Raw genomic sequence first — 26,698 nt, 5'->3', positions numbered from 1 at the left:
TGTAAAAGAATGAGTGTCGGTGCCCAAAGCTCTGCTCAGTCGCCCGCGTCTGGCACTATTTTATGTCAGCACGCCAAACACAAAGGCGCTTAGTCTTCAATCCACCTCAAGTCTCTTTAATTTAATACCAGAAACCCTTCTCCCCCTTATCTAACTCTTGCCGGCCCCTGCTTTCTAACTCTGTGATGGTTTTTTGCCATCTTTCTCTTCCTCTTTCTTTCCCCTTTGTCTGTTTTCGTCTCTCTTGCTTTCTGGAAATGTCTAATCAGGACATATAAGTGCTTATCTCCAAAAGTGAGTGCTGGTGGCAACCACCGGTTCAAATTAGGCACTGCGTGGTACTTATTTATTCACAAATTAAGCACTGCGTTAATCAAGCGGGGGGGGGGGGGGGCGGGGCACGGGGCCAGTGGAGACATCCCACTTCCTCCTTGTGTGGCTCTGGCTGTTACAGCCTCTACATACTGTGACAGGGTGAGCTACGGGAGGCGGGAGAGGCCCTACTGTGCGCCTTTCACTGAGCCTCAGCCTCTGGCACGACTCCACATTAGATTCAGGTCTTAGTTGGAAAACTTTGATTAAAGAAATACAGGGTGCCTCAAGAGGGCCGTTGCTAGCCTAAATGATTTGTCTTCTCGCTTGGGGCACAAGCCAACACAGATTATGTTAGATGTTTATAGAGTGAAGCGCATCCCCTTGGCCAAGTTTGGCTCGGAGATATGGGGTTACGCCAACAGGTGAATGAAAACAAGTGTATGCAAGGCCTCTTAGGCGTAGGGCTAGGCACGCCCACAGAGATCATTCATGAAGAACGGCCAGATCACTGATTGTATTTGCCTTTGTCCCCTTTTAAATAGGCTAGTTGTGTGGGATTGTTTAGTCCTGGATAATATGTCCTATATACCCTGGCTGCATCATCTCAAGACAAACTTTAAGGTTCCAGGGAGGCCAAAGTTATTTACCGATCCCGAGGGCATCACAAAAGATGATCTGGCCTGGCAGAAGCAGGCCTTGTCTCTTGGGGTGGTAGCTGAGAGGGAGGCCTCTGCTTCAGCCAAACAGTCAATGCGTCAGTATTTTCAGGTAAAATCAGCTGATGGAATAGAACCATGGGCCATATGTATCAAAATCCTCATTTGCGATTCTCAAATAGCAATTTTTTGCGAATCGCTATTTGAGAATCGCAAAATGCTATGTATGTAGGATTTGCAATAAATTAATTGCGAATCTCAAATTGCGATTCGCAATTAAGGAATACCTCCCCATTCATTCCTATGGGCCTAGAGGCCCATAGGAATGAAGGGGAAGACATTCTCAATTTGCGATTAGCAATTAGAGAATCGAAAATAGAGAATGCAATTTCAAGGGTGCAAGGGTGTCAAAAGGACACCCTGTTGCATCCCTGAAATAAGCATGGGTGCACATGTGGCACACATACATGCCCTAAGGGCATGTATGTGCTTCACATTGCACTTTGAAAAATGGAAAAAAGTGCATTTTTCAAAGAAATCGCAAATTACCACCAACTTGTAGTTGGTGGTAATTTGCGATTCCTTAAGGCCAAATTGCGCTTTTTTGGTGCTTCTTACATTGCATTTAAGGAATCGCAAAATTTGCGATTCCTTAAATGCAATCGCAAAATAAGGAATCGCAAATTTTGCGATTCCTTATTTAGCACGCAGATTTGCCTCATACATACCACTAAGCAAAATTGCGATCGCAAACGCCGAAATTCTGCGAATTTCGGCATTTGCGATCGCACTTGTGCTTGATACATATGGCCCCATATCTTCTGTTAGAGATGCCGAATCATAATCGGCGTTTATTAACGATTTTTAGATTGGGAATATTTCATCAGCTGTTATTTGTAAAAGGTGTTTCGTTTAACATGACACATTCACCGGCATGTGTCTGTGACAAGGCCTCCCTCTCAGATACATTGCATATTGTTCTTGTATGCAGCAGGTGTAATATTCTTCACCGAAAATTCATAAGGCCCCTTCTGTTATTTACGGAATTGAGAAAGGTTAGACCCGTTTTTTATATTTACAGCTTTTCTATACACCGAAAAAGTGTTCTTATGTGTCATGGTTTCTGGCTGGGGTTAGTTCTTTTATTATTAGCTAATTTTTAGTGTGTACCCTCTCTGGGGTTATGATGCTACTATCCCCCACCAGATTGTTTTTAAAGATTCTCCTGTAGAGTCATTATATTTGGTGATACTTGATTTTAGTTTTTTTTGCATTTGGTGATGTATTAAAGCATTATTTTGTAACATTTTTATTGTACTGTATTCTCGAGCTTTTGCACATGGAGTTGTATTTTTCTCTTTTATTGATGTGCATGATGAAATGCCATAAATGTGTACACTTGTATGATTTTACACAAAATCATATAAAGTTATATATGATGATGACACCACATATCCATAGGAGAGGCAGGGGAGAAGTAGAGACAAAGGCTATGGACTAGGGCATTGCTACACTGACAGCAGTGGGCCTCAACCTTTATTTATTGATGTTAAAAAGTCAACTGTGTGTCCCCCTCCTACTTTGCAATCCTCTTTGCTCATAAGGAATCAGCTCACATTCTGCTTCTCTTTTCTAATGTGCTTCCTCCAGGTTTCTGGCTTTCACATTTTTGGCACATAATCACGGAACTCTTACTGTATTCGATTGTCTTCCTCGAAAGACGTTTGAAATATTAATGACAGCCCACCGTTTTGTTTACTGTAATGTTTATTTTTCACTTGAATTGACCTGGTGCTGAAATACCTCTAGCTGGATAAAAAAAGTAACTCTGATTTCTTAAATTTTGGTTGTTTATTTATATAAAGTACTGTGCGCGCCATTTTCAACTGCTCTAGATGATAGATTCTTTATCTCATATATTATGAAACAAACAACGTCTCAACAGGTATTATTTCGAGGACAATTTCACTTCCGTAGAAGCATACACGCAAAAGTTGAAGGGGGAAGGGAAAAACGGAGACAAAATATTTTTTATACTTGAGTCCAACGAATGCAGTTTTTTAGTATATATTGGACAAAATGCAAAAATAACCAATATCCAAAAAGGAAACAATTCTGGCATTTTGTGTTTTTAGGTCTCGTCTGAGACAGCGCTTTAGCGATGCACTGGCGAGACTTATAGTAAGCGAGTTTTGGAAGTGCAAACAGTGGCTTTTCAGGCCTCCAAATACAGTGCATGTGCGTCGGCCGGGCGCGCGAACCATTTGGAGGCCTGAAAGCACTCGTTTGCTTTCACTTTCGCGGGCCGCACGGCCGCTTTGATGTGATCGCGATCACATTCACACACGCACATACACAGCTGTGCCACTGCACCTGCTGCACCTTTTGCTATTCCAACTCCCTCAATGCACCTAAGTCCACCCGTGGCACTCCCCGTTCCATCACTGGGACTGGCATATTATGCAGTCAGTACTGCTCAATCAGTGCATCTCTGTCCTGACAGTGTCACTGTTCCCTCTAGAGCCCAGGCACAGCCCAGTCAATACACCTCAGCCCACCGGCTCCCATCGCATTCCAGCATTAAACAGCCTTTCCATTCGCTTCAGTCCCGTCCTCACCCATCACCCCACACCACCCTCGCGGTGTCTCATAAAAAGCATCAAATGTTTTTAAGTTGGGTTTTGTACAGCCTTTCCATTCGCTTCAGTCCCGTCCTCACCCGTCACCCCACACCACCCTCGCGGTGTCTCATAAAAAGCATCAAATGTTTTTAAGGTGGGTTTTGTACACGATGCCTGCTTATTTTGTAACTCTGTTGTTGTGTTCTCAGACTTTACCACTGTGGTAAATAATTTAATTACCGGGACTTAATTTGATACAGAAACATAATAAAATAGCTCAGTAAATAAGAGGCAGAATCCGTGGTATTAGAGGTTCGGAATGGGCTTTATTCCAGTGGTCGATTATAATCGGTTGCTCCAAGTTCCATCACCACGAAGGTTCAGGAAGTGAAGTACATACGTTATTGACAATCAATTACTTTTATACAATAGGCATTACAGTGAGGCCAATGCAAGAGGCGTAACAATTGATAGCAAAGATAACATTTCGCATGCGTAGCTGAAATAGGCGTAACTGGGAGTGACTTAAAGAACGTCATCAGATGTGATGTCATAAGAGGGTGGTTACATGAAAGGATTTCGCAATGTCAGCAGAAATACTTGGCAGATATGCGCGCGCAGCAGCATGACGTGTAATTGACGTGCAACTAGGGGGTGAAGGGGACTTGACATTTAGCTCTACATGTGGCGACAGAAGTCTGGAGGGTCAAGTCAACCTAATCCCAAATCATATCTAACATCCTATGTTTAAAGAACTATGTTATCCAAAAGAGAGGTCTCTTCGAGTAGAATCTTATTCTATACTGACTATACTGACTGTTAGTGCGTGTACAAGCGTCTAAGTGTCTACACTAGATGCGAGGGCGGAATCTTCCATAGTAACAGGGCTATGAATTACTTGCATGAAGACAGAGAAACCGGGCCTTTGCTCGGTAGCTGGCAGAATGTTTACTTAAACTACTAGACAGGAATGCATTGGGCAGGGATCGGAGCAGATAACTTCGAAGGTGAAATACAGTTTTTGGCAGACAGCAGGCTGATGTCAGGCTTCGTGAGCCGCGCAGAGAATGAGACAAAGTTCATGGTCACAGATGCAGGCTCAGACTGGAGTTTTCAGAGGCAGAAGGCAAGAAGAGTTTGATGACAGAATCAGGGCCTACTTGCCTGGACTGTAAAATGGCATAAGTGAACCATATAAAGGCAGTGGCCTTTCGTACTTAGGAATGGAATATCCGGCCCATTCATGGCGGATCAACAGAGGACATGTTAACGGTGGACGCACATGTGTTTGCGTCTTCATAACTGGAACTGGAGGGAACATACATGTACTTGTAACATGCACATAGAACCGTTGGGGTCCAAGATAGGGGACATAACTGACCAGAAAAATCCATATTTCCACATTCCCTCCTTGTCCCCTACTTGCCCGTCAAGTGATATCAATCTTCATTAATCCATTGATCTGTTCATATAGCATCATTTGTTCTTCTTTCTTCTTCCGGGATCTTGAATGAAAATCTTGATGTGGAATGCACGATGTGGCACACAGACCACAGATCGCTGGTCCACATTGTAGGCATAGACAGCAACTGAATAGTATGAGAAGGCCAATACCTAGGAAAGATAGGACCTTCCATCCAAAGGTAGATAATACACTCCAAAACCAACCGGACCAAGTCCAGGTGCCTGGATTCTGGTGTATCTGGCTTACAATCTTATGAAGGCGAGTTATGGCCTTATATACAGATGGCGAATTTTCTGGTATGAAAATGCAACAGCTTGATCCGATGACCCTACAAGCTCCGCCCCTATCGGCCAGGATGACGTCAAGGACAAGACGATTTTGAAGCACAACAATCCACATAGCAGACTGTTCTTCTGTTAAATTGCCTAAGGCGGAAATAGTTTCGTTCACTACTGCTTCAAGGGTTCTGGTTAATCTACGTATCAGCTTACTATTAGTAACTGTACCTATATAGGGAAAGAGACCTTTATTGAAATCTGTGTATTTTTCCCATGCTGTTTCAGTGTAATCGACTATTGGGAGATCTCTCCTTACTCTAGTATATACTAAATGAGTATTTCTGTGATAATCAGGAGGAGCTAGAAAAACAGGTGGCAAAAGAAATCCAATGTAGCAGGTACCATCCCAATCTAGAGGCAAACGTACATATGCCGTCTGACCACATATGAAATAGGAATGGCGGGAAGCTCTAAATGTAGACTTGCCTTGATCACTAAACTCTACTACAGTGGTGCATCTACTATGGCCCATATGTATGGAACCATTCTTTCTTACACATAATTCACCTTTTACTGGAAATATTGGCATAGCGGGCAAAATTGGAGTAGCTTCGGATTCGACATTTAGGATCATAAGATTAAGCGTAAAATTACCTAATCCATACACTTCATTTTCTAGATCAGTTCCTGTTCTCTGGGGAAGTCCCTCCTTATTAGGGTGGCAGACCTTAAGTAAAACTAAATTCAAATTTCCCCATACCCAGTTGTCTTGATAAACTGCAGAATTCGAATCTAGGGAATTGATTAAGCTAAACCATGCTCCACAGGAGCCGTTGTGTGTGAACGGGTATGGAAAGAGAGGTAGAATTCCTTTATAATTCTGATAGGGAGGGAGTCGGCCACATATCCAACAATTTGTAGCATTGCTAACCTGATGGGAATGGTGTAACATATTAATAAACGTGTTATTGCGCAGCGCAAATCTATAAGACAACTCAAGCGGAGGTAATTCACTAAAAGAATGTTCGGCAGTAACATTGTAAACATGTCTAGAAATAGGATAATATATGTGCAACAATATACTTGCAGTAATTATTAAAAGACTTGAGAAAAACAAAATTAATAACGTCACTATGCAATGACTACGCAGTGATTTACAGTACGCCTGTCGTTTCAACATTTTTCGGGTGCTTTCTCTATTCAGGTCCAAGGGATACATGTCAGAGACAATTCAACCGCTTCACCTTGGAGAGGACTTAAACAATCAAATTGCTCGACTGATTGGGCCTGAGCTTTAATTTATAATGTTCGGAATCACTTTTTTCCACAAAAGGAAGTTTTGAGTCAATAGGTGAAGACACACAAGGTGTGGTATTCACTTCTGATTGTGGTCCATGAAATTTCTTGATATGACTTGAATGAATCCAGCCTTTCCTGCCCTCGATCTTCACGGCTGTTCTTGTGGTGAGCAACACCAGCTGGGGCGTCCTCCACCTAGGTTCCAGCTGAGTCTTTCGATCAAAGTTCCTCACTAAAACGAGATCCCCCGGAATTACGTCATGGGGTTTCACCTCAGTGTTGTCAGGAAAAGCTGCAGCTACCTGTGAACGACAAGATTGTAGTGCAGACATCAAGGAAGCCAAATAATCTGTCAGCATATTACAGTCAATATCAGTTATTTTGCGTGGTATGGGCGTCCCCCACATATTTGGTGGTCTGCCGAAGATCACTTCATACGGGGATAGCCCTGTTCGAGAGTGTGCTACCATTCTCATGTAAAAGAGTGCAACTGGTAATGCTACTACCCAGTCAACACCTTTCTCTCTGCATATTTTGGACAATCTTATTTTCAGAGTCTGATTATGTCTTTCTACGAGACCCGCTGCCTCGGGGTGTCGGACACAGTGGAATTTCCACTGATAGCCTAACAGGAGCGAAACGTGTTTCATTAATTCGGACGAGAACGGCTGGCCGTTATCTGAGTGAACAACACGTGGTAAACCGTATCGTGGGAAGAATTCTCGAACCAACTGTTTGGCAGTAGTCGGGGCAGTGTAATCTGAAACCGGGTATGCCTCCGTCCAACGGGAAAGAGCGCAAACAACTACGAGAACATATTTGAATCCTCTACATCGTTCCATCTGGATATAATCCATCTGGAGGACTTCAAAAGGATGATCAGGAGGATGAAATCCACCTTGTTCTACGGGAACGCTTTTTCCTGGGTTGAACTGGCAACAGATCATACAGGTACGAACTTTTTGTTTGGCTGCTGTTCGTAAATGTTTATTGAACCAAATGTGTTGAATGCTATCTAGCATAGCTTTTTCTCCTAGATGTGCTGGACTATGTACAGTGTTAATTATAACTTGGACCATTGAATCAGGAAGGAACCACACAGACTTTTCCTTCATCATCCATCCTTGATCGGTTTGGATCCCTCCTAATTCAGTCCATTTCTTTATTTCGTCTGGTGTAGCATGTGTCTGTATATCAATTACGTCAAGAGCGGGATCTTTAACCGTCATACAATGTGTTGGCGTCAGGACTATTGTCTTTGTCATGTCGGATGTTTGAGTTTGAGCAGTCTGTTTAGCTGTTCTGTCAGCTAAATCATTGCCTTGAGAAATGATATCAGTAACTTTCGTATGAGCTTTACATTTCATAATTGATATTGCAGTGGGTAGATGTATTGCCTCTAATAAGGCATGAATGAGGGGTCCGTGCTGAATGTGGGCACCGTGAGAAGTTAAATAACCTCTCTCTCGCCACAGCACGCCGAAGTCATGTACAACTCCGAATGCATAACGTGAATCAGTGTATATGTTGACTTTTTTATTTGTGGCTTGAATACAGGCTTGTGTCAGAGCGACGAGCTCTGCTGCTTGAGCGGACAAGGTATTTATGCAATTTGTTTCAATGATTTCAGTGTCTGTTGTGACTGCGTAAGCGGCCACTAGTTCTCCTGTACCTTTTCTCATACATGAACCATCTACATACAACGTCAGGTCTGGGTCTGACAATGGGACATCTGTCAAGTCTTGTCTGGGTTTCGTCGTAATTGTAATAACATCAATACAGTCATGGGCTAGTGGGTCTGTTCCATTTACAGGTAAAAGTGTGGCAGGATTCAATGTGTTACAACGTCTGATTTCTATATGTGGCTGAAACAGTGTTAGTTCGTACCCTGTAAGTCTTGCTATAGTCAAATGTTGTGTTTGCGTTCGATTCACAAGAACCTCTACTGCATGTGGTACTTGAACTGTCAATGGATGTCCTAACACTATGGCATCGCTTTGTCTGATTGCTAAAGCTGTCGCTGCCACTGATTTCAGACACGCAGGCAAAGCCTGAGCTACGGGATCTAATGTACTAGAAAAATAAGCACATGGTTTGTGTGCTCCTGCTTGTTCCTGTGTGAGTACTGACAAGGCAGTACCTTCGCGTTCTGTAACAAAGAGTGTAAAATGTTTTCTGTAACATGGTGTTGCTAAAACAGGTGCTTGGCATAGAGCTTTCTTTAAGCTTTCAAAAGCTTGTGTATGTTCCTGAGTCCAAGGGAGAACAGTCGATGTGGCTGCCTCCTGTGTTGTCAACTGAATGAGTGGTTTTGCTAGAAATGCATACTGAGGGATCCACTGTCTACAATATGAAGTGAGGCCTATGAAAGCCCGCACCTCCTTTTGTGTCTTGGGTATTGGCATGTTAGCTATTAACTGAATGCGGTCGGGTGTAAGCTGCCTTCCCTCCTTGGACAGCGAGTGTCCAAGATAAACAACTCGCTGGACACAGAATTGCAGCTTAGAAGGGGACACCTTGTGCCCCTTTTCGGCTAGAAATCGTAAAACTGTCAGTGATGCTTTCTCACATTCGGGTTCGCTTCTAGCGGTGATCAGCAGATCATCGACATATTGAAGCAAGGCAGTGTTAACTGGCATGTGGATACTGTCGAGTTCTCGTTTCAGTGCTTGTCTATAGATGCTGGGGCTTTCTGTAAATCCTTGAGGTGCGCGTGAGAATTTGAAGCTACGTCCATTTATACTAAACCCGAACAAATATTGGCTTTCCGGATCTATTGGGACGCTGAAAAAGGCATTCTTGAGATCAATTACAGTAAAGAATGTTGCTTCGGAATCAATAGCTGTCAGTAATGATGAGATATCTGGGACCACAGGGAATTGTGGCACAATGCATTTGTTTAATTCGCGCAGATCAATAACCAATCGATATACTGGCGGGGCCTTCGGATCTGTTCGTTTAAGAATCGGAATTATCGGTGAATTACATACATTGGAGTCTGTTTCTACAACCACTCCTTGGGCAATGAGTTCGTCAATGATTTGCAGTAAAGCCACTACAGCATCTGGTGGTAACTTGTATTGTCGCATTCGTGGTAGTACCACTCCTGCCTTTAGTGTAACTCGATATGGTGTAATATTCATGCAACCAACATCAGTAGGGCCTTGTGCCCATAGATGTGTAGGTAAAGTCTGCAATCGGGGATCCATGTCTCTAGACACATAATGACCTTTAAAATCACGTAAAAACAATCTTACTCCTTCCGGAGAACAACATATTATAGCTCCTAGAGCTTTCAGTGTTTTTATTCCTAACAGGTTTTCTGGACATGATTTAGTAAGCAATAAATCTGTAGTTCGGGTCAAAGGTCCTATCGTAAGTGGAAGAGGCTGTGACACTTCATTAACAATAGGTTTTCCTGAAAAACCAAGGGAAATATTCTGTGAGCCTGAGAGGGGTACCCCTGGAACTTCACTACGTTTTATAGTTGTTCGACTTGCCCCTGTATCGAGTAAAAATTTTCGGTCTTGGCCTAATAATTCACTATGTACATAAGGTCCTTCTTGATCTACAGGGATCTCGATAAGGGGTAAGTCAACTTCTCTCTCTAGGCTGGTTCATGCGTATCGTTGATAATCAGGATAGTCATACTGTGCGGTCTGGTACAGCTGTCGTGTCGTGGTTTGCGTGGCAGCAACAGGCAACGCTGGTGCGGCTGGCACAAACTGTATAGACTGTTGTGGAGCTGGCATGGACTGTGCATGCTGCAAGACTCCTTGTTCATTCTGATCCTGTCTAAGTGGCCGTGATCTTTCTTTTGTAATACCTGTGGCGATATTACGCTTCAGGACTGGACAATCGTGTACATAATGACCTAGTTGTTTACAATAGTTGCATGTCCCTTTTACAGGTCCTGCCGAATCACCGGAATGTGTCGTACCCTTTTTATGTCCTTCAGCTGGAACTGTCTGGGAGACTAACATTTTCATTTTCGTGTCTTTCATGCGTCTTTGTTCATGATCTTGTTCCTCTCTAATTCTATTGTGATGATACTGTAACATTTGTAACATTTGTGATGGAGTGTTACCTTGCCAGGTACTCTCGAATTTTAATACTCTATTCTTCACTTGGGGCAAGGAATTTTCAACTAATTTTGTCACAAACAGATGTGGGTATGATTCGCTACTTGCTTTTATGCCACTATTTATACCAAAACATTTTTCAAATCGTGCATAGAAATCACTAGTGTCTTCATCTTGCTTTTGTTTACAGGCTGAAATTGCACCCCAGTCTTCCTTTTTCGTGGTTAGTAAGCGTGGCAGTACCTGTACTAGTAAACCTGGTAGTGCTTTAGTTTTGTCCCCAAGCCCCGAACCTGGACCTCGGGCCTTTTCTTCATTTTCTAATGCTGTCCAGTCTATCTTTTGGTCTCCCACCTCCCACTCTTTTTCCTTGAGTTTTTCATAAATGCCAGCAGGCATCAATACCTTTAATATGGTCATAATGTCGGGATAGGTATACTCTCCCATGAGTAACATGTCTTTAATTTCTCGGTGGAAACCCGCTGGGTCTTTGTCATGACTGGGTACCACTTTCTTCATTTCTAACAATTCTATTTTCGATATGGGCGTATATACAAATACACGTTTAAACTCATTGTCCTCGCCTTTTATTGGGTGTACTTCTCGTAAGGGATTCTGTCTGTCCATGTAATACGTGGTTCTTTCCTTAATGGGCAGTGAGACATGTTCTGGGCATATAAAAAGAATGTACTGCTTTCTTGATTCTAGTATTTCTTTAATTAGCTTAGTACCTGAACCTCTCCATCTATTCGTGAGTAATTCAGTCAAGGGACCAGGATCTGAATGTTGGCTTTTATATAGTATAAGAAGTTGTTGAATCGTATAAATCCCAGCTAAACGCTGTTCATCTGGGGTGAGATTCAAAAATGTGTGTGCTACTGTGTCATCACTATACTTCCCGGGACTGTCAACCCAATGGACAGCTGACCTGGCTAATTCTTGTTCATCCATAGAATCGAGAAAATGATAACCCCTTCGTTCTCGGAGTAATTTGTCAGCTGCTTGGAATGAATGCTCGTTAGACCTTATATTTATTATTGGTGTTTGAAAATTCCTGTTATTTTCTAGACATATCGGACGTATCGGATCAGTAAGACATCTAGTACTATTACAAGATCCTCCTCTACCTACATAGGCTATAGTTTCTGACTGTCCTGTGGGCAGTCCTGATCCTTCTTCCTCGCTTTGTTCGAACTGGTCTACCGCTAATCTTTCTTCGTGTAGGCGTTCTATTTCTTTACGGATCTTTCGGCACATGGCTATTATACAGTTTTGCTTATCATGTCTCCCTTCTGATATATTCTGGCTCCATCTGGTAAGAATTTGCATTGCTTCCGGGTCTACCCCCGGTCGGTCTTGATTTCTGATCACACAATTTATAAGGAAACGTAACAGTTCCCCCTGTATCTCCACTTTCTGGTATTCCATAGCTCTGTTAATACATTCAGAATCTCGCCCTGTTTGGACAAAATGGTATATATTATCTAGATGTGCAGTCATTCCTGGTAACTTCCCTAAATACACCGCGGCTCGTCTGATACGTAATGATGCCAGGGTCATTTCGTCCTCTTTTCCGGGCACAGGGTCATATCTACAATCTATAAGAAGTTCCTTAAGCGTACGGGCATTTATGAGTTTGGGGGTACGTGAATGTGCAGATTCTTGAAAAGTAAGTTTATTTATTCTGGGTGGCGTAGAAAAGATATTGGTAGCGCCTCCCGTAGCCCCATCTGGGGTATCGGGTGTGAAAGGATTCGTTGAACGTGATACAGCAACTATAGGTGTGGATACAGCTATAGAAGTAGCTGTAGGAACAGATGTGGAAACAGATGTGCTTGTCGGAACTTGTGTCAGAACTTGTTGCTGTAGGGATACGGGTACTGGATCTTGGCGTTGAACCTCCCTGGCAGGCAGTCTATGTGGGGCGGGATTAGCATACTCGGGAGCTGCGTCATCTAAATATGAGGAAAGAAAAACATCTTCTGCGGTTCTAGGATGCCCCTTGGGATGTACCTTTATTGGAAATAATGGGGTTGGTAAGTCTTTTGGTATCTCTGGAGTAGCCTTAGGTAATCCTTCTGCCAGAAGGGGATACATACCATTCATAAGGGCATGTCTTTGTCTGTCTACTTGTTCTGATTTCACTCGTGCACCTTCTTCAATTAATAGATTTTCTCGGACTTCATTTGAATTCTCTTTACTCTTCTCTTCCTGTCTACGTGCTTTTTCTGTACGTCTATACGATTCTTTACGCCATAATTCAATGGCGTCTTTCTGTGATTGTCTAGCTTTCTTTTTCCATAATTCTTCCTCTACTTTCACGATGCACTCTGCATCCCAGGTCCCAGCCGCGGGCCACCTCTGACTTTCTGGTAATTCCTTAGTGTAGTCTACCCATAAATCAAGAAATAATATAGCATCTAAGCCATGTTTATGATACATGAAGTACCCTGGAGTGTCCCTAGGAGGAATAGGAACGGCTTCTTCGAGTACCCCTTTTCTAGTTGTGATCTGTCTTAATTTCGAAAAGAGCGGCATATTGAGAACTGATCTGATACTTGATCTTGAACAAACTTAATACAGTAATCACAATAATGAACAGTCATTCATACCACAATATGCAGAACGTACTAAAAACATTTAACATTTAACATTTAAACTGAGCAACAATGATGATGACGATCTAAGGAAAACTTAATCACTGAACATAATACTCGACTTGAACTGAATTATTCTGAATTTATATACTTGATATACTAGATATACTGCTAAACAGTACAGATACACTGCTGAAACAGTGCAGACCGGATTTGTGTACCCAAACCCGTCTGGACCGGCACAACTTATGTGCACGCCAGAACGCCTCCCCAGTAATGGTACTCACCGGGTAGCTCGGAAACAGAAGGCCTCGGAAACTGAACTGAACTTGAACCGGACTGGACTCGACTCGAACACTTCGGACACTGGACTCGACTTGGGACTTCGGAAACTGGTGGGCCTCTGTATACCTCGGATCTTGCTCTCTCAGCTAGGCTCTGGTCGGGATACTTCGCACTTCTCACCGCCTCGTCTGGGTGTTGATCGCAGCCTCAGTCGCTCCCGCTTGACCGGAGGGAGATACAGGAAATCCTGCTGGTACGCGTTGTTGTCCGTCCAGCTGTGGCAGGAGACCGGGCCTGCAACGCACCGCCGGCGCGTGAGATGAGAAAGTGTCCCTATTCGGGCGCCATTCTTGTGGTAAATAATTTAATTACCGGGACTTAATTTGATACAGAAACATAATAAAATAGCTCAGTAAATAAGAGGCAGAATCCGTGGTATTAGAGGTTCGGAATGGGCTTTATTCCAGTGGTCGATTATAATCGGTTGCTCCAAGTTCCATCACCACGAAGGTTCAGGAAGTGAAGTACATACGTTATTGACAATCAATTACTTTTATACAATAGGCATTACAGTGAGGCCAATGCAAGAGGCGTAACAATTGATAGGAAAGATAACATTTCGCATGCGTAGCTGAAATAGGCGTAACTGGGAGTGACTTAAAGAACGTCATCAGATGTGATGTCATAAGAGGGTGGTTACATGAAAGGATTTCGCAATGTCAGCAGAAATACTTGGCAGATATGCGCGCGCAGCAGCATGACGTGTAATTGACGTGCAACTAGGGGGTGAAGGGGACTTGACATTTAGCTCTACATGTGGCGACAGAAGTCTGGAGGGTCAAGTCAACCTAATCCCAAATCATATCTAACATCCTATGTTTAAAGAACTATGTTATCCAAAAGAGAGGTCTCTTCGAGTAGAATCTTATTCTATACTGACTATACTGACTGTTAGTGCGTGTACAAGCGTCTAAGTGTCTACACTAGATGCGAGGGCGGAATCTTCCATAGTAACAGGGCTATGAATTACTTGCATGAAGACAGAGAAACCGGGCCTTTGCTCGGTAGCTGGCAGAATGTTTACTTAAACTACTAGACAGGAATGCATTGGGCAGGGATCGGAGCAGATAACTTCGAAGGTGAAATACAGTTTTTGGCAGACAGCAGGCTGATGTCAGGCTTCGTGAGCCGCGCAGAGAATGAGACAAAGTTCATGGTCACAGATGCAGGCTCAGACTGGAGTTTTCAGAGGCAGAAGGCAAGAAGAGTTTGATGACAGAATCAGGGCCTACTTGCCTGGACTGTAAAATGGCATAAGTGAACCATATAAAGGCAGTGGCCTTTCGTACTTAGGAATGGAATATCCGGCCCATTCATGGCGGATCAACAGAGGACATGTTAACGGTGGACGCACATGTGTTTGCGTCTTCATAACTGGAACTGGAGGGAACATACATGTACTTGTAACATGCACATAGAACCGTTGGGGTCCAAGATAGGGGACATAACTGACCAGAAAAATCCATATTTCCACACCACCCTGCCTCATTGAAACTATAAACTGTCCCATATGGCGCTCAGTAAACTCTTACGAGATGCTTAATGCTTAGGGGCAGATTTACAAGCCCCTTGCGCCACTTTTGCGTCATTTTTAACATTTGAAAAGTGACGCACAGGTGGCGCAAGGGGCTTGTAAATCTGCCCCTTAGTATTTAGAAACATGTGCTTGTTTCGGGAAGTCAGCGCTTCACCGCTCTGTCAAGGCCATTTCTCGGTCGAATCTTAACCAGCCACCAGCCCTTCCTGGCTTTCGGTTTTCCACGTTTCTACAAACTGTTTTAAGATTGCTTCCGAATTGGATTGGCCCTTTACACGATGTGAAATGTTCACTCCTCTGTTGTGTTGTATTTGGCCCAAAAGTGCAGCGAGTTTCACAGGCAACCTCAGTCATGGGGAAGATTAGCTGGATTCAAAAGTCCGTAGATTTAAACCGACCTATGGCGTATTTTCTATTTAATTCTCCCCAAAAGTCTACACATAGTCATGGGAAGCTGAAATACTCGCAGATTTGTAGAACCACTCACTTTGGTAATTCTTTAGGCATGCGTAAATGTGAAGGGATTACATATATGCAGTGTAACCGTTCATCAAAAGGACGTTTGTACTTGCTTTTTTCCGCCAAGCAGAGAATATTTTGCAGTATGCAGTGTGAACCTCTTTCTCTGTATGTTAGTATATAGGACGAAAAAAAGACATTTCAAACACATGTACACTCCCACCCATTAAAAAAATATACATGAATATGCAGAAAGGAGTGCGCCCTCTGGTCCTTTACACAGTTTTTTCTTAATTCGTTTAAAAAAACTAAAGTTACATGATAAATATATGGAAGAACAAATTAAATGAATTGGTAGAAAACTGTTGGCCAGTGGATTAAAAAACCCACAACATATCAACCCCTGTGACAACAGTTTTTTAATAAAAGATGGCACGTGTATAAACCCCTTGTTTAACTCAGGGTATTTGTTTAAATAACTTAACGTGTATATTTAAACAGCAGCGTTCACCTTGGAGGATATTTTGACGTTGACATACAGGTGTTCATTGATACCCAACGGTACTCATTTTATCAACCTCGGAAGAATGAAAGGCTGAGTGGACCCACGGGGATTTGAACCTGTGTCCATGAGGTCAAACACATATTTCTAGGTGGACACATTAGTCTACTGAGCCATCGATCCAGCATCAATGTTGCACTTTACTATTCTAACGTCTTAATTGTTCGTAATTTCCAGTTTTCTTCATGTTTGTGTTGTTTCCAGTACTCTTTCATGATGTTTTTTCTTCAATTGCTTAAAAATAGATATGGTGAGGGTGCTAGGGCTGAAGGAGGAAAGTACAGCGATTGTGACCATTTAAGACAAGATTAGGGGAGAGCCCCAAGACTACAGACACTTTATGACACTTGAAAGGAAGGGGTAAGGGTGATGTGAAATTAAGGACACCCTTTCAAAAATGTAATTAGTGTCCGTTCACTTTGGCTACGATTCCAAATTTCCTTTGGGCCATCAGATTCTTTTAAACTTCTGTCCTCCACGCTGCGTTGTTTTTTTTGCATGCAACACAATTACAACACGGATCCAGATACAGCTAACATCTAAGAAGCTTCTAGCAGGCGACTGTGAAGGCCATAAACCACCCCCCTTTCAGTGCGAACACAAGGGATTGTAAACATCAAGGGGCCTTCATGCGGAGCTCAAAGACCTCATAAATCAGGTGCTTATCTCTGGGAAGCTCATTCCTTAGCTGCCCTCTAAGCAGGGACAGGAAGGCAGGATTACGGTTCCAGCAACAAACAAGCATTTGCAATGCAATAGGTCTCGTATTTACACGAGTTTAAGCTATTGGCATTGTAAATGACAATGCCTTTTATTTAGGTTTTAAAAACAAAAATAAAAGGCATTGTCATTTGCAATGTCAATATCTCAAACTCGCGTAAATGCGAGACCTATTGCATTGCAAATGCTTGTTTAGGGTTGCTGAGATTCAGCTGGTGCTGAGTGCTCCACGATACCATGAACGCCGAAAGCGCTCTGAGTGTTCGACAGAGCATCGGTAGGCATCACATACCACACAAGTGTTTTCTAAAAATATACATAGATTGGGCTTTGGCCCCACTTAGAGGAGTATTATTTTCTTACCTCAAGCTATTGGCTAATTAGTGTATCATTTCACCTTTCCGGAAGTTCCTTCATTGGAATGCATTTGGGGCTAATTTTCATTTTAAAAGTACATCCAATCATCAGACTGTTCGTCATATTCTGTTCTTTAACCCCTCTATGAATCCTATTCAGAAAGCAATCTTTGTTTGCTACCATTTTTTAGCGGTGGCAAAGGCATAGGGTTTAATGGTATAAACGGCGTTGCCGCATTTGCATGTAAACAGCTTTATGACTGCCTGTATTTACATGCAGCGGCTCCAGCATTATAGCTATAACAAAGGAGTGCGACTTTAATGGCTGGTATAGCCTGCTACAGTAGGCTATCAGGTTTTTAAAATATGAACAAAATCACCTCCCCGGGAATTAGAGGGGGCTTCAAACCCTCTACAGCCGCATATCCTCTGAGCCTATCACAGATCCGCCTGTGAATGCCTAACAGTTGATTGCTGCGTGCTTGGTCACACCAGTTAACTGTCAAGTGTAGATGGTACGAGCTGAGAAAGTGGCCTACCAGGGACCGTATTACATAAAGTGCCCCGGGGCGCAAAGGGCTTTTACGCCCACTTTGCACACCACCGGAGCACTTTGGTATTACATATGGGGCCGCAGACTCTTGTGCGGCCCCTTCTGTAATACCGATAGCACTGGCACACATAAAGCATCAGCACTATCTGAAGGAGGTGTTACCTCATTTGCTTGGGGGCATGCCCCGCCTCTGCACCCGCTCTGTATTAAAGACGCAGGTGCAGAGGCAAAGAAGACCCAGGAGGTGCACTGAGAGTGTGCAATTTAAAAGGTGGTGCACTATTAGTGCGCCCCCTGATGGCAGCCCTCTGTAGGGGGTAAAGGGGTCCTATAGACCCCCAGATATCCCCTTGCAGGTGGGTGCAGTCACACACTGCACCCACCTGCAAGGCGATCTCTAGTCCCCTTCAAAGGTCCAGGCGGGTTGCCGCCTGCACTGTGAAAACACAGAGTAGCTGTAAAGCAGCCGCTCCATTTTCACAGGGATACATTGCGCCCAGGGCAGCGCAATTTCGCGGCTACGCTAGGAGCAGCACATTAATGGTAATAGGGCGCATTTTCACTGTTTGCGCCCGGCACACCTTTTTAAATGGGCGCCTGGCGCAAACAATGAAAATGCGCATTTACCGTAATACGGCCACAGGCGTTTTGTGGCGTGACGGAGTAGGGGCCAGTTTCACTGACAGAGGAGGCCAGTTTTGTTGCTGGGAACCTGGCGGCCAGATACCTACTTATAACACTTCTAAATAAACAATTAAAAAACAAATGGTTTTAAAGTATGCTTTAGGCCCACTTTAAATCCATTTGTTTTTGCATTGTTGATGCAGGACGTGGCCGGCAGGTCCCCAACAACAAAACTGGCTCCAGCGGCAGTGAAACCAGCCCCCACCCTGTCAGCCTGCCAGAACGCTAGGTAGTCAGTCCGACCCTGACTCCTTCGGCTCTGATAAACTGGTTTTCCTTGTTTAGAAACCTACGGACACACCAGAGGTGAGGAGAAATCCCTTCTCCTTTTTTCTGAGGCTCAAGTGAAACCGTGAGCTACGAGAGGAGGGAGGGGAGTGCCCTTGTTGGCAGACTCTGCCTCTCTCTTTTCCCAGCAATCCATATATCTTGGGGACACATGGGAGTCGAAGAGTCAAAGGCTGCATACTAGGACATCGAAAGGTTAACGTCAGTGGGCCTATATCAGCTTTTATTGCCATCTGCTACTCTATTGCCTTCAATGGAGCACTCAACATTCCAATGTTCTACTACTGACAATAGAGATTTGTAAGCATACCTCAGTGTGTCAAGTCCATCTTTGGTGAGTGGCCCCAATAATGTTAATTTACATTTTGTGATCAAACTTTCACTGACATATTCTACTCAGAACTACTATTGACTATTTTATGTTAATTTATTTAAATATTTTGCAGTGCAGCGATCATTTTATCAAAATCCATATCCAACAACACAAGTATTTGATAAAATGACAAAAGGAGGCAAATTCAAAGGATCTCGAAATAACCCTCATGTCTCTGAAAAGTAAGCAGTAAGTCATTCAACAAATAGAACAGCTAGATGATAGTTCAGAGAGACAGTGAGAGAGTTAATGAGAGCACACAACAGACAGCACATTCACACAAGACAAAACAATACATCACCCAGTGACCAATATGTCCTGTTTTCACAAAAAAATACTGTAAATGTCCATTACTGTCAAAAATCTAAAAATAAGAAGATGGGAAAGCTAATTTATACATTAAGAGACATATTTATGTAGGGGTTGCGTCGCTTTTGCACAAACTAGAAGATGACCTTCAGAAAAAATTAAAAAATGTAAAACATAATATAAGTAAAGAAGAGAGGGAGGCTCTAAATGGAATCGCACAAAACCCTAATTTAGTGATTAAGGAAGCTGATAAGGGCGGAAATATAGTCCTTATGAACAGATGTGATTACATTGCAGAGATTGATAGACAACTGCTGGAACACATATCTTATGAGGAAGTCGTCTCTAATCCAATGAGCATGGTAACCAACTTGATTGAAAGCAAACTACACTTTTGGAACAGTGAGGGACAATTGTCGGACATAGAACAAAAATACTTGTTTAATCCCACACCCACTGCAACCTGTCTATACATACTACCTAAGGTACACAAAGGGGGAAATTTTCCCCCAGGAAGACCAATTATAGCTGGTATTGGGTCTCCTACGGAAAAGCTGTCGGAATTTATCGTCATCTTTCTGCAGCCTCTGGTACAAAACCTACCGGCTTTCCTCAAGGACACGAAGGACTTGCTATGTAAAATGGAGGACTTTGATTGGACAAATGGTCATTTTTTGGTCACCTTGGATGTCAGCTCTTTGTATACATGTATACCTAGAGGTAAGGGCCTAGAAGCAATCCAGTATTTTTTAGATACAAGAGCTGCCACTCTATATGCACACAACAACATGCTTATGGAGCTAATATCCTTGGTTCTAGATAACAATTTTTTTTTACATGAGACTAAGTGGTACAGACAAAAGATGGGCGTGGCAATGGGTGCAAAATGTTCACCCTCGTTTGCAAATCTATATATGGGTCATTATGAACTCATACATGTTTGGAGGGAATGCCCTAATAAGTATAGTGACAACATCATCCTTTGGACCAGATATATAGACGATGTTCTATTATTCTGGTCTGGAACTGAAACATGTTTACTAGATTTCATTACATATTTAAATGACAATTCTTTTAATATACGGTTTACACATCATTATGATACTAATAGTGTTAACTATTTGGATACTACACTATATGTAACAGGACAAAAAATCAGATCTAAGATCTTCCGAAAAGAGACAGCTTGCAATTCTGTGCTGCACGCGACCAGCGCACACCCACCAGCACAGATAAAATCAATCCCCTATGGGGAGATGATCAGAACAAGAAGAAATTGTAGCATGGACAATATTTTCTTGGAGGAACTTGACAAATTGGAAAGGAGGTTTAAAGACCGGGGTTATTCTAACCAGGTCCTGACCGCAGCCAAGGATAAACTAGCTAAGGTTAAGAGATCCAACCTACTAGTTAACACCCAACAAGGACAACAAAAAAAGAAAAAGGAAAAATGGGGCAGAGGACCATCATTGGTAGTCCCCTATAGTGCGGTTACACCAGATTTTTATCGCATCCTCAACAAGCACTGGCACATCCTTAAGATGGACAGTACCATTAAAGAGACCATCTCCCAAAAAGCTACCATCATCCACAGCAGGGGAAAGACATTAAAACAAACTCTTTGCCACAGCTACCTTAAACCAATAACTACCACCACTTGGTTGCCAGCACCGCCCAACGGTTTCCATAGATGTGGACAATGCAGCATTTGCCACTTAGCCAAAAACAAATTGGTATCCTTTGAATACAACACTTTAAAAACATACAGAATTCGGGATTTCATGACTTGTAACTCCAAGTATGTTGTGTATTGTATTGAATGCTGCTGCGGTAAAATATATATAGCCAGCACCATACGCCCCTTGAAGGAACGCATTCAGGAACATGTCCGAGCGATCAGAAATAAAAACTGGGACTATCCGCTGGCGGTACATTACAATCAGATGCACACACTGGAGGGCAAAATTAATATTCAGTTTTATGGCGTCGAAAGTCTAAAAATGTCAAAACGAGGTGGTAACCATATACTGTTACTGAGACAGCTGGTAAGCAAATGGCTAATCAGACTCAGAGCCACTGAGTTGGGATTAAATATTGATAAGGAATTATATACCTTTCTATAGCCAAGCGAACCAACAAATAAGAGGGCAGGGTTTTTTCCACTTGATATATGGTATTAACATTTGGACAAGTGGGAATGACTGTATATTCCCCACTGTTGACCGATCCTCCTCCTTCACGCAATGAATATTAGATATTCATGGTCATTTTAGTAATAATCCTAACCATTTTTAGTAGCATAGGCACACTTTCTTTTAGAAATTTATTTTTCAACATGCCCGCAAAATATCACCCTTGCTTGTGAATATTTTTCAAACACAATTCATGGAACGAGTAGATTTCCATTGAAGCCCTATGGTTATTCTTATCCCTGGGTTGGGAGAATAGTATTAATTTGCTGTTCCTTTATTATTTGTTAAAAATAGACTGATGTTGTCCCTATTGAGTGCGCATTGTGTAATACACACCAAAAAAACATACACGTGGCAAATGATGGAATAGTACAAACTAAATCTCAAATGAGTCGTAAGAAAAGAGAATATTCAGGTCACACTTTGTATATTCATATAGTGTGTAACCTTTCCAAGATGGCGCGATGTTCAACATTAGGTGTATACGTTTCCGTCCGCTTTCGCTTTCCATGTTGTATCACGTTACCACGCCGGTTCCTGTCCCGATAAAAACAGTGAAACAGACTCCAGGCAGGGTATCGGTACGAACGTGAGGAAGTGCGGATGCGGTTATTGACTCAGCTGTCAGGTATGATGATACTGCTTTATCTGTAGTAACGGAGGTTAATATATATCACGAAGCAGGGCGAAGATTAGTTAATGAGGGTGACGCGAATAGGGGCCGGTGTAGTTTGGACTCTTATCCGAGACTGGGGATTGGTTTTGATCCTATCCAGTATATTGAGGAAATAGAGTACTTTGGAAAACTGGGAATTTATGTAAGAGTGGTTTGAAAATGAGGACCAACAATTGTAGGTCAATGTTACACGTTTGTCATCTGTTAAAAATATCGCTATGTTTAGGGAGACAATACAGCATGTAACAAAATATTTTGATTCCTTTTGAATGGGCCGATTAAAATATATAAACACCAAAGGGTTATCAGAACTTGGGAAATGCCACATTACAAACCTGTATATAAATTGTTGCAAGATAGAAGTACCAGGCTAACAACCCTGTCACTTAAGGAATTATCATTCGTAGGGGAGAGACAAATAAATATTTAGGATAATCGTGGAATTTGTGATATGCCCTAGAAACAAAAATGTTAGTATAATGCTTGTTCAATATAGGGGTCTTTGTGGACTCATTTAAGGATCCACATGACTTATGTCAAAATAGCAACAGGGCTGACAGTAATCTTTTGCTATGGTGGGTACCAATACATGACTTTTTGTGACTAGACATTTCGTATTGACATTAACCCGTTGCCTACAACCATTGAAATAACAACATGAGGATTAATGAAAAATGGGCAGTTGGTGCTTCAAGTGACCTCACGATTGTAACTATTTAGTGACTGCACCATTAATGTTGTTTTTAACCTTGAATATGGCCATCAATTAGAGAGGGAGGGAATGTATATATATATATTTTTTTTGTCTTATACTATGGGTCTTTGAATACACAGGTGTATCATTACCTGCTGCAAACGGTGATTTTCTGGCCGTTTAACAATCTACAACGAATGGAAGAATTGTCCAGGTCATAGGAACAATACCCATTTTAGATGGGTTGCGGATGTATCTAATAATACGAATCCACCAGTAAGAACAGGAGGGACGATACTTCATATCAACCTAACATATGAGGAAACATTTGTTTCAAGAAGGTCAGTTGTGGGTGTTGACCATGTGAACACTTGGTGGCCCTATGTAAATATGCGCTAGACTTGAACCCCAATAAGACCAGGATGTTTCATTTGGTGGTGGCTCTATACTTTTCATGCCAAATCTCGGCATTAGTTATCTAACCTTTTTAGACGAATAGGATGACACTAGCCCCTTATGATAATCGAGTGTCAAGACTGGATGAATTGATATAATATAAGTTCATGTGGATCAGTCTTTTTAAAATGAGATTTTAATGCTGTTCTTTCAGTTTTAATCATTAAAATAATATTTAATAGTATATGTATGTGTTTTGTAATTGGTATGTCTGTATCTATTTGTTCACAGCCTTGAAAAAGTCCGGATGGACGAAACACGTGTCGGCTGTTATGTCTATGTAATGTCATTTGGAAAATACAAGAAAGAAAAATAAATAATGAAAACCGAATTACATCCTGGATCTATTTGTGGACTTTTTGAATTTATATTTACTCTGACTCTGTAATTGCATGTGTAACGGATACCTATGTCTGCCTCGACCGTTTTGTGATTAAAGAGACATATTTATGTAGGGGTTGCGTCGCTTTTGCACCATGCAATGTGGTGCATGCGCGACGCAACCCTAAAATGTGATTCATCAAGCCGCGATTGGCTTGATAAATCTAGAGTAACGCAATGCAGTGCAAATCTCTGTGTTGCGTTACTCTGCTCCAGGGAGGCATTCCATGGGAGCTGCATGGGTGTTCCTACGCAGCACTCATAGATTTTGATGCATTCCCAGGTATACCATTACTGGTAGACCTGGGAACGCACCAAAATGCTATACCCTCTAAGGTGAGGTGTAACAGGAAGAAATATCTTTCCTTCTCCTTGTTACTTCCTCCTTATATGTGTGTTGCATTCTGCAGCACACATAGAAAGAGGAATATGCCTCAGGGGATTGTTATTCTCAGGAAGGTGCCACTTCCTGCTCAAAACAATTCTGCATGTAACGCAGGCACCCTTGCACCATGGTGCTAGCAGCCAGCGCAGGAAAAAGGCTGGAATATGCTGTATTGTGAAAAATACGGCGTATTCCTACCCTTTTCCTGTAATGAAGGGCCGTTCGGTTTTTTTGAAAGGGGAGGCACGCAGCACCCCTGCCCAAGCTTTTTTGGGCCCCAGGTACCCATCCCCCAGTGCCATTTGTTTTTTTAAAGGGAGAGGGCCACACTTCCCCCCTCCCCGAGGCTCCAGGCCACAGGGCCTCTATTAATTATAGGTGTGTCCCCCAGTGCCCACCCGGGGCACCCATCAACCACCATGTTGAGGGCAGAGGAGGGGGAGTCCCAGATTCCCCACAACCCCGGCTGGCTCCCCACACAGTACAGAAGCCGGCATTGCTCCAACCCAGCTGTATTCTGCTTGCTCCCTCCATGCAGGAGCAATATCGGTTTTGTTTCCCTGCCCGCATGAGTGCAAGCAGGGAAACAGAACACAAGTCTGCTCCCAGCCGGATGGAGCATCTTTAAATCTTTTTATAAACACTAAGAACCCTGAGGTCTAAAATTACAAAAAGGGGGAAAGAAGAAAGATGAAAAGGTGGAGTGTGAATGAGAAACAAAAGCCCAATGCACCTAGTGAAAGGGCAATCCCTTTAAGGACGTAATCCCTCACTCACCCTGGGTGACATGCTTCATCATATGGGATTCTCCTCCCAGAGAAAAATCCTAGTTTCTCTGGGGGCTACAACCCCCTCTATGAGAGGGAGGAGCTCAGGGATGTTTTGATTATGCACTAAAGGGTGGACTAAATCCACATATGAGGAGCTGGGTGTGAGTGGGGGGTGCAGTGCTAATGAAATAATAGTGCTGTGAGAGTGTATTAAAACTAGTCACGGGACGGCAAGGAGGAATCTCTTGACACCACCGTACCGATGCTAGATTAAAAATGTGAGCACCACTAGTTCAATATAACCAATGGTGCAATGCAAAAGACAACGGTCGACATGTTTCAGCCAAGGCGCCTAAGTAGGCTCGGCTTTCATCAGGACCTAGATAGCTACTGCGAAAGGGAAAGAATTGTGTGAGAACTACACAACAAAGGATACCGTGAACACCCCAAAGTTGCTTGTCGGGTGTACGTCACCTTTATGATTCAAACATCACCTAGACAAAAGAGAATCAATGTAAGAAAAAGTTGGTTACAAATACTAAGTAATGAAAATATAAGAGTGTGATAACTTAAAGCATTGGCCACTCACCCGTGAAAACTGGGTGGAAAATTGACCTCCACCTGGCAACCGCTCAGGAAGGAACACCGCTCTGAAAGAAGATGTAAGACTACTGAAGAATGGGGTACTTACATTACATGAGCGAGTGTGATAAACATGTGAACTGAACATCTAATAGCGAGGGAAACTGACAGAGTCAATGAATGCACGATATGCAAGTTGATACAAAAAATGGGTTCACCAAAATGATCTTATTGTGATAGAACCATAACAAGACCACCACATGTCTTGTTAGACTGAGTATGGTGAGTCTGTATGTTTAAACAAAGAGCGGAAAAGCTCAAAGTAACTGTGCCTCGTATACAACAAAACCGTAACGAGTGCCCAAACATACCTATGAAAGATAATAAAACTACCGCCTTTGTAGAATCATAGTGTGAACTAAAAAGGAAAGAGAAAGGGCGGTGTGCACACAGCATCAGAGGTTATCAAAACGCCTACCTCTCCGTCGGGGGACCGGGCCGGAATGAGCCTGCAGCCGGAGGTCCCGCGGAGCTGGATAGAGTTTGGTTAAGAAGAATTGTGTCATCAGAATTGGGCCAATAGGAGGACCCAATTCACAACCACCGAATGGGGACAACCAATCAATGGCGCTCTTCCGCCCGTGTGCCGGTTACCACGGAGACGGGTATGCAGCTGACGGTTGAAATCAAGCTGTCAAAAAAATGTAGGAATGCGCGCCACGGGTAATTAAGAGAATGAATGACAGCGCTCATTGCCAATGTGTGTACGTTGAACTGGGGAGTTAGGGAAACAAAATGCGTGTCACTCACTCTATGAAGCATAATGTTCCCAATGAGCAGAATCAAAGTAAGCTCATGCTCAAGATTCATTATTGAATCCAACACGGAGAAGAGCTAGTTGATACGACACTAGCTCCATGAGGAGAGGCGCTCCGTGAAAAGAAGCTCACATCAGGGAATGAATGTGAACTCATGCTATAAGGCTAGGGCAACAGTTCATACAACACGGAGGAACCTAGTTAAAAATGCACTAGCTCCGCCGAGAAAAATCTTAGCAAAATTG

The sequence above is a fragment of the Triturus cristatus genome, chromosome 2_2 (assembly GCF_964204655.1).
Source record: "Triturus cristatus chromosome 2_2, aTriCri1.1, whole genome shotgun sequence".
Classification (NCBI taxonomy): domain Eukaryota; kingdom Metazoa; phylum Chordata; class Amphibia; order Caudata; family Salamandridae; genus Triturus; species Triturus cristatus.
Note: the sequence above shows the minus strand (reverse complement) of the source record.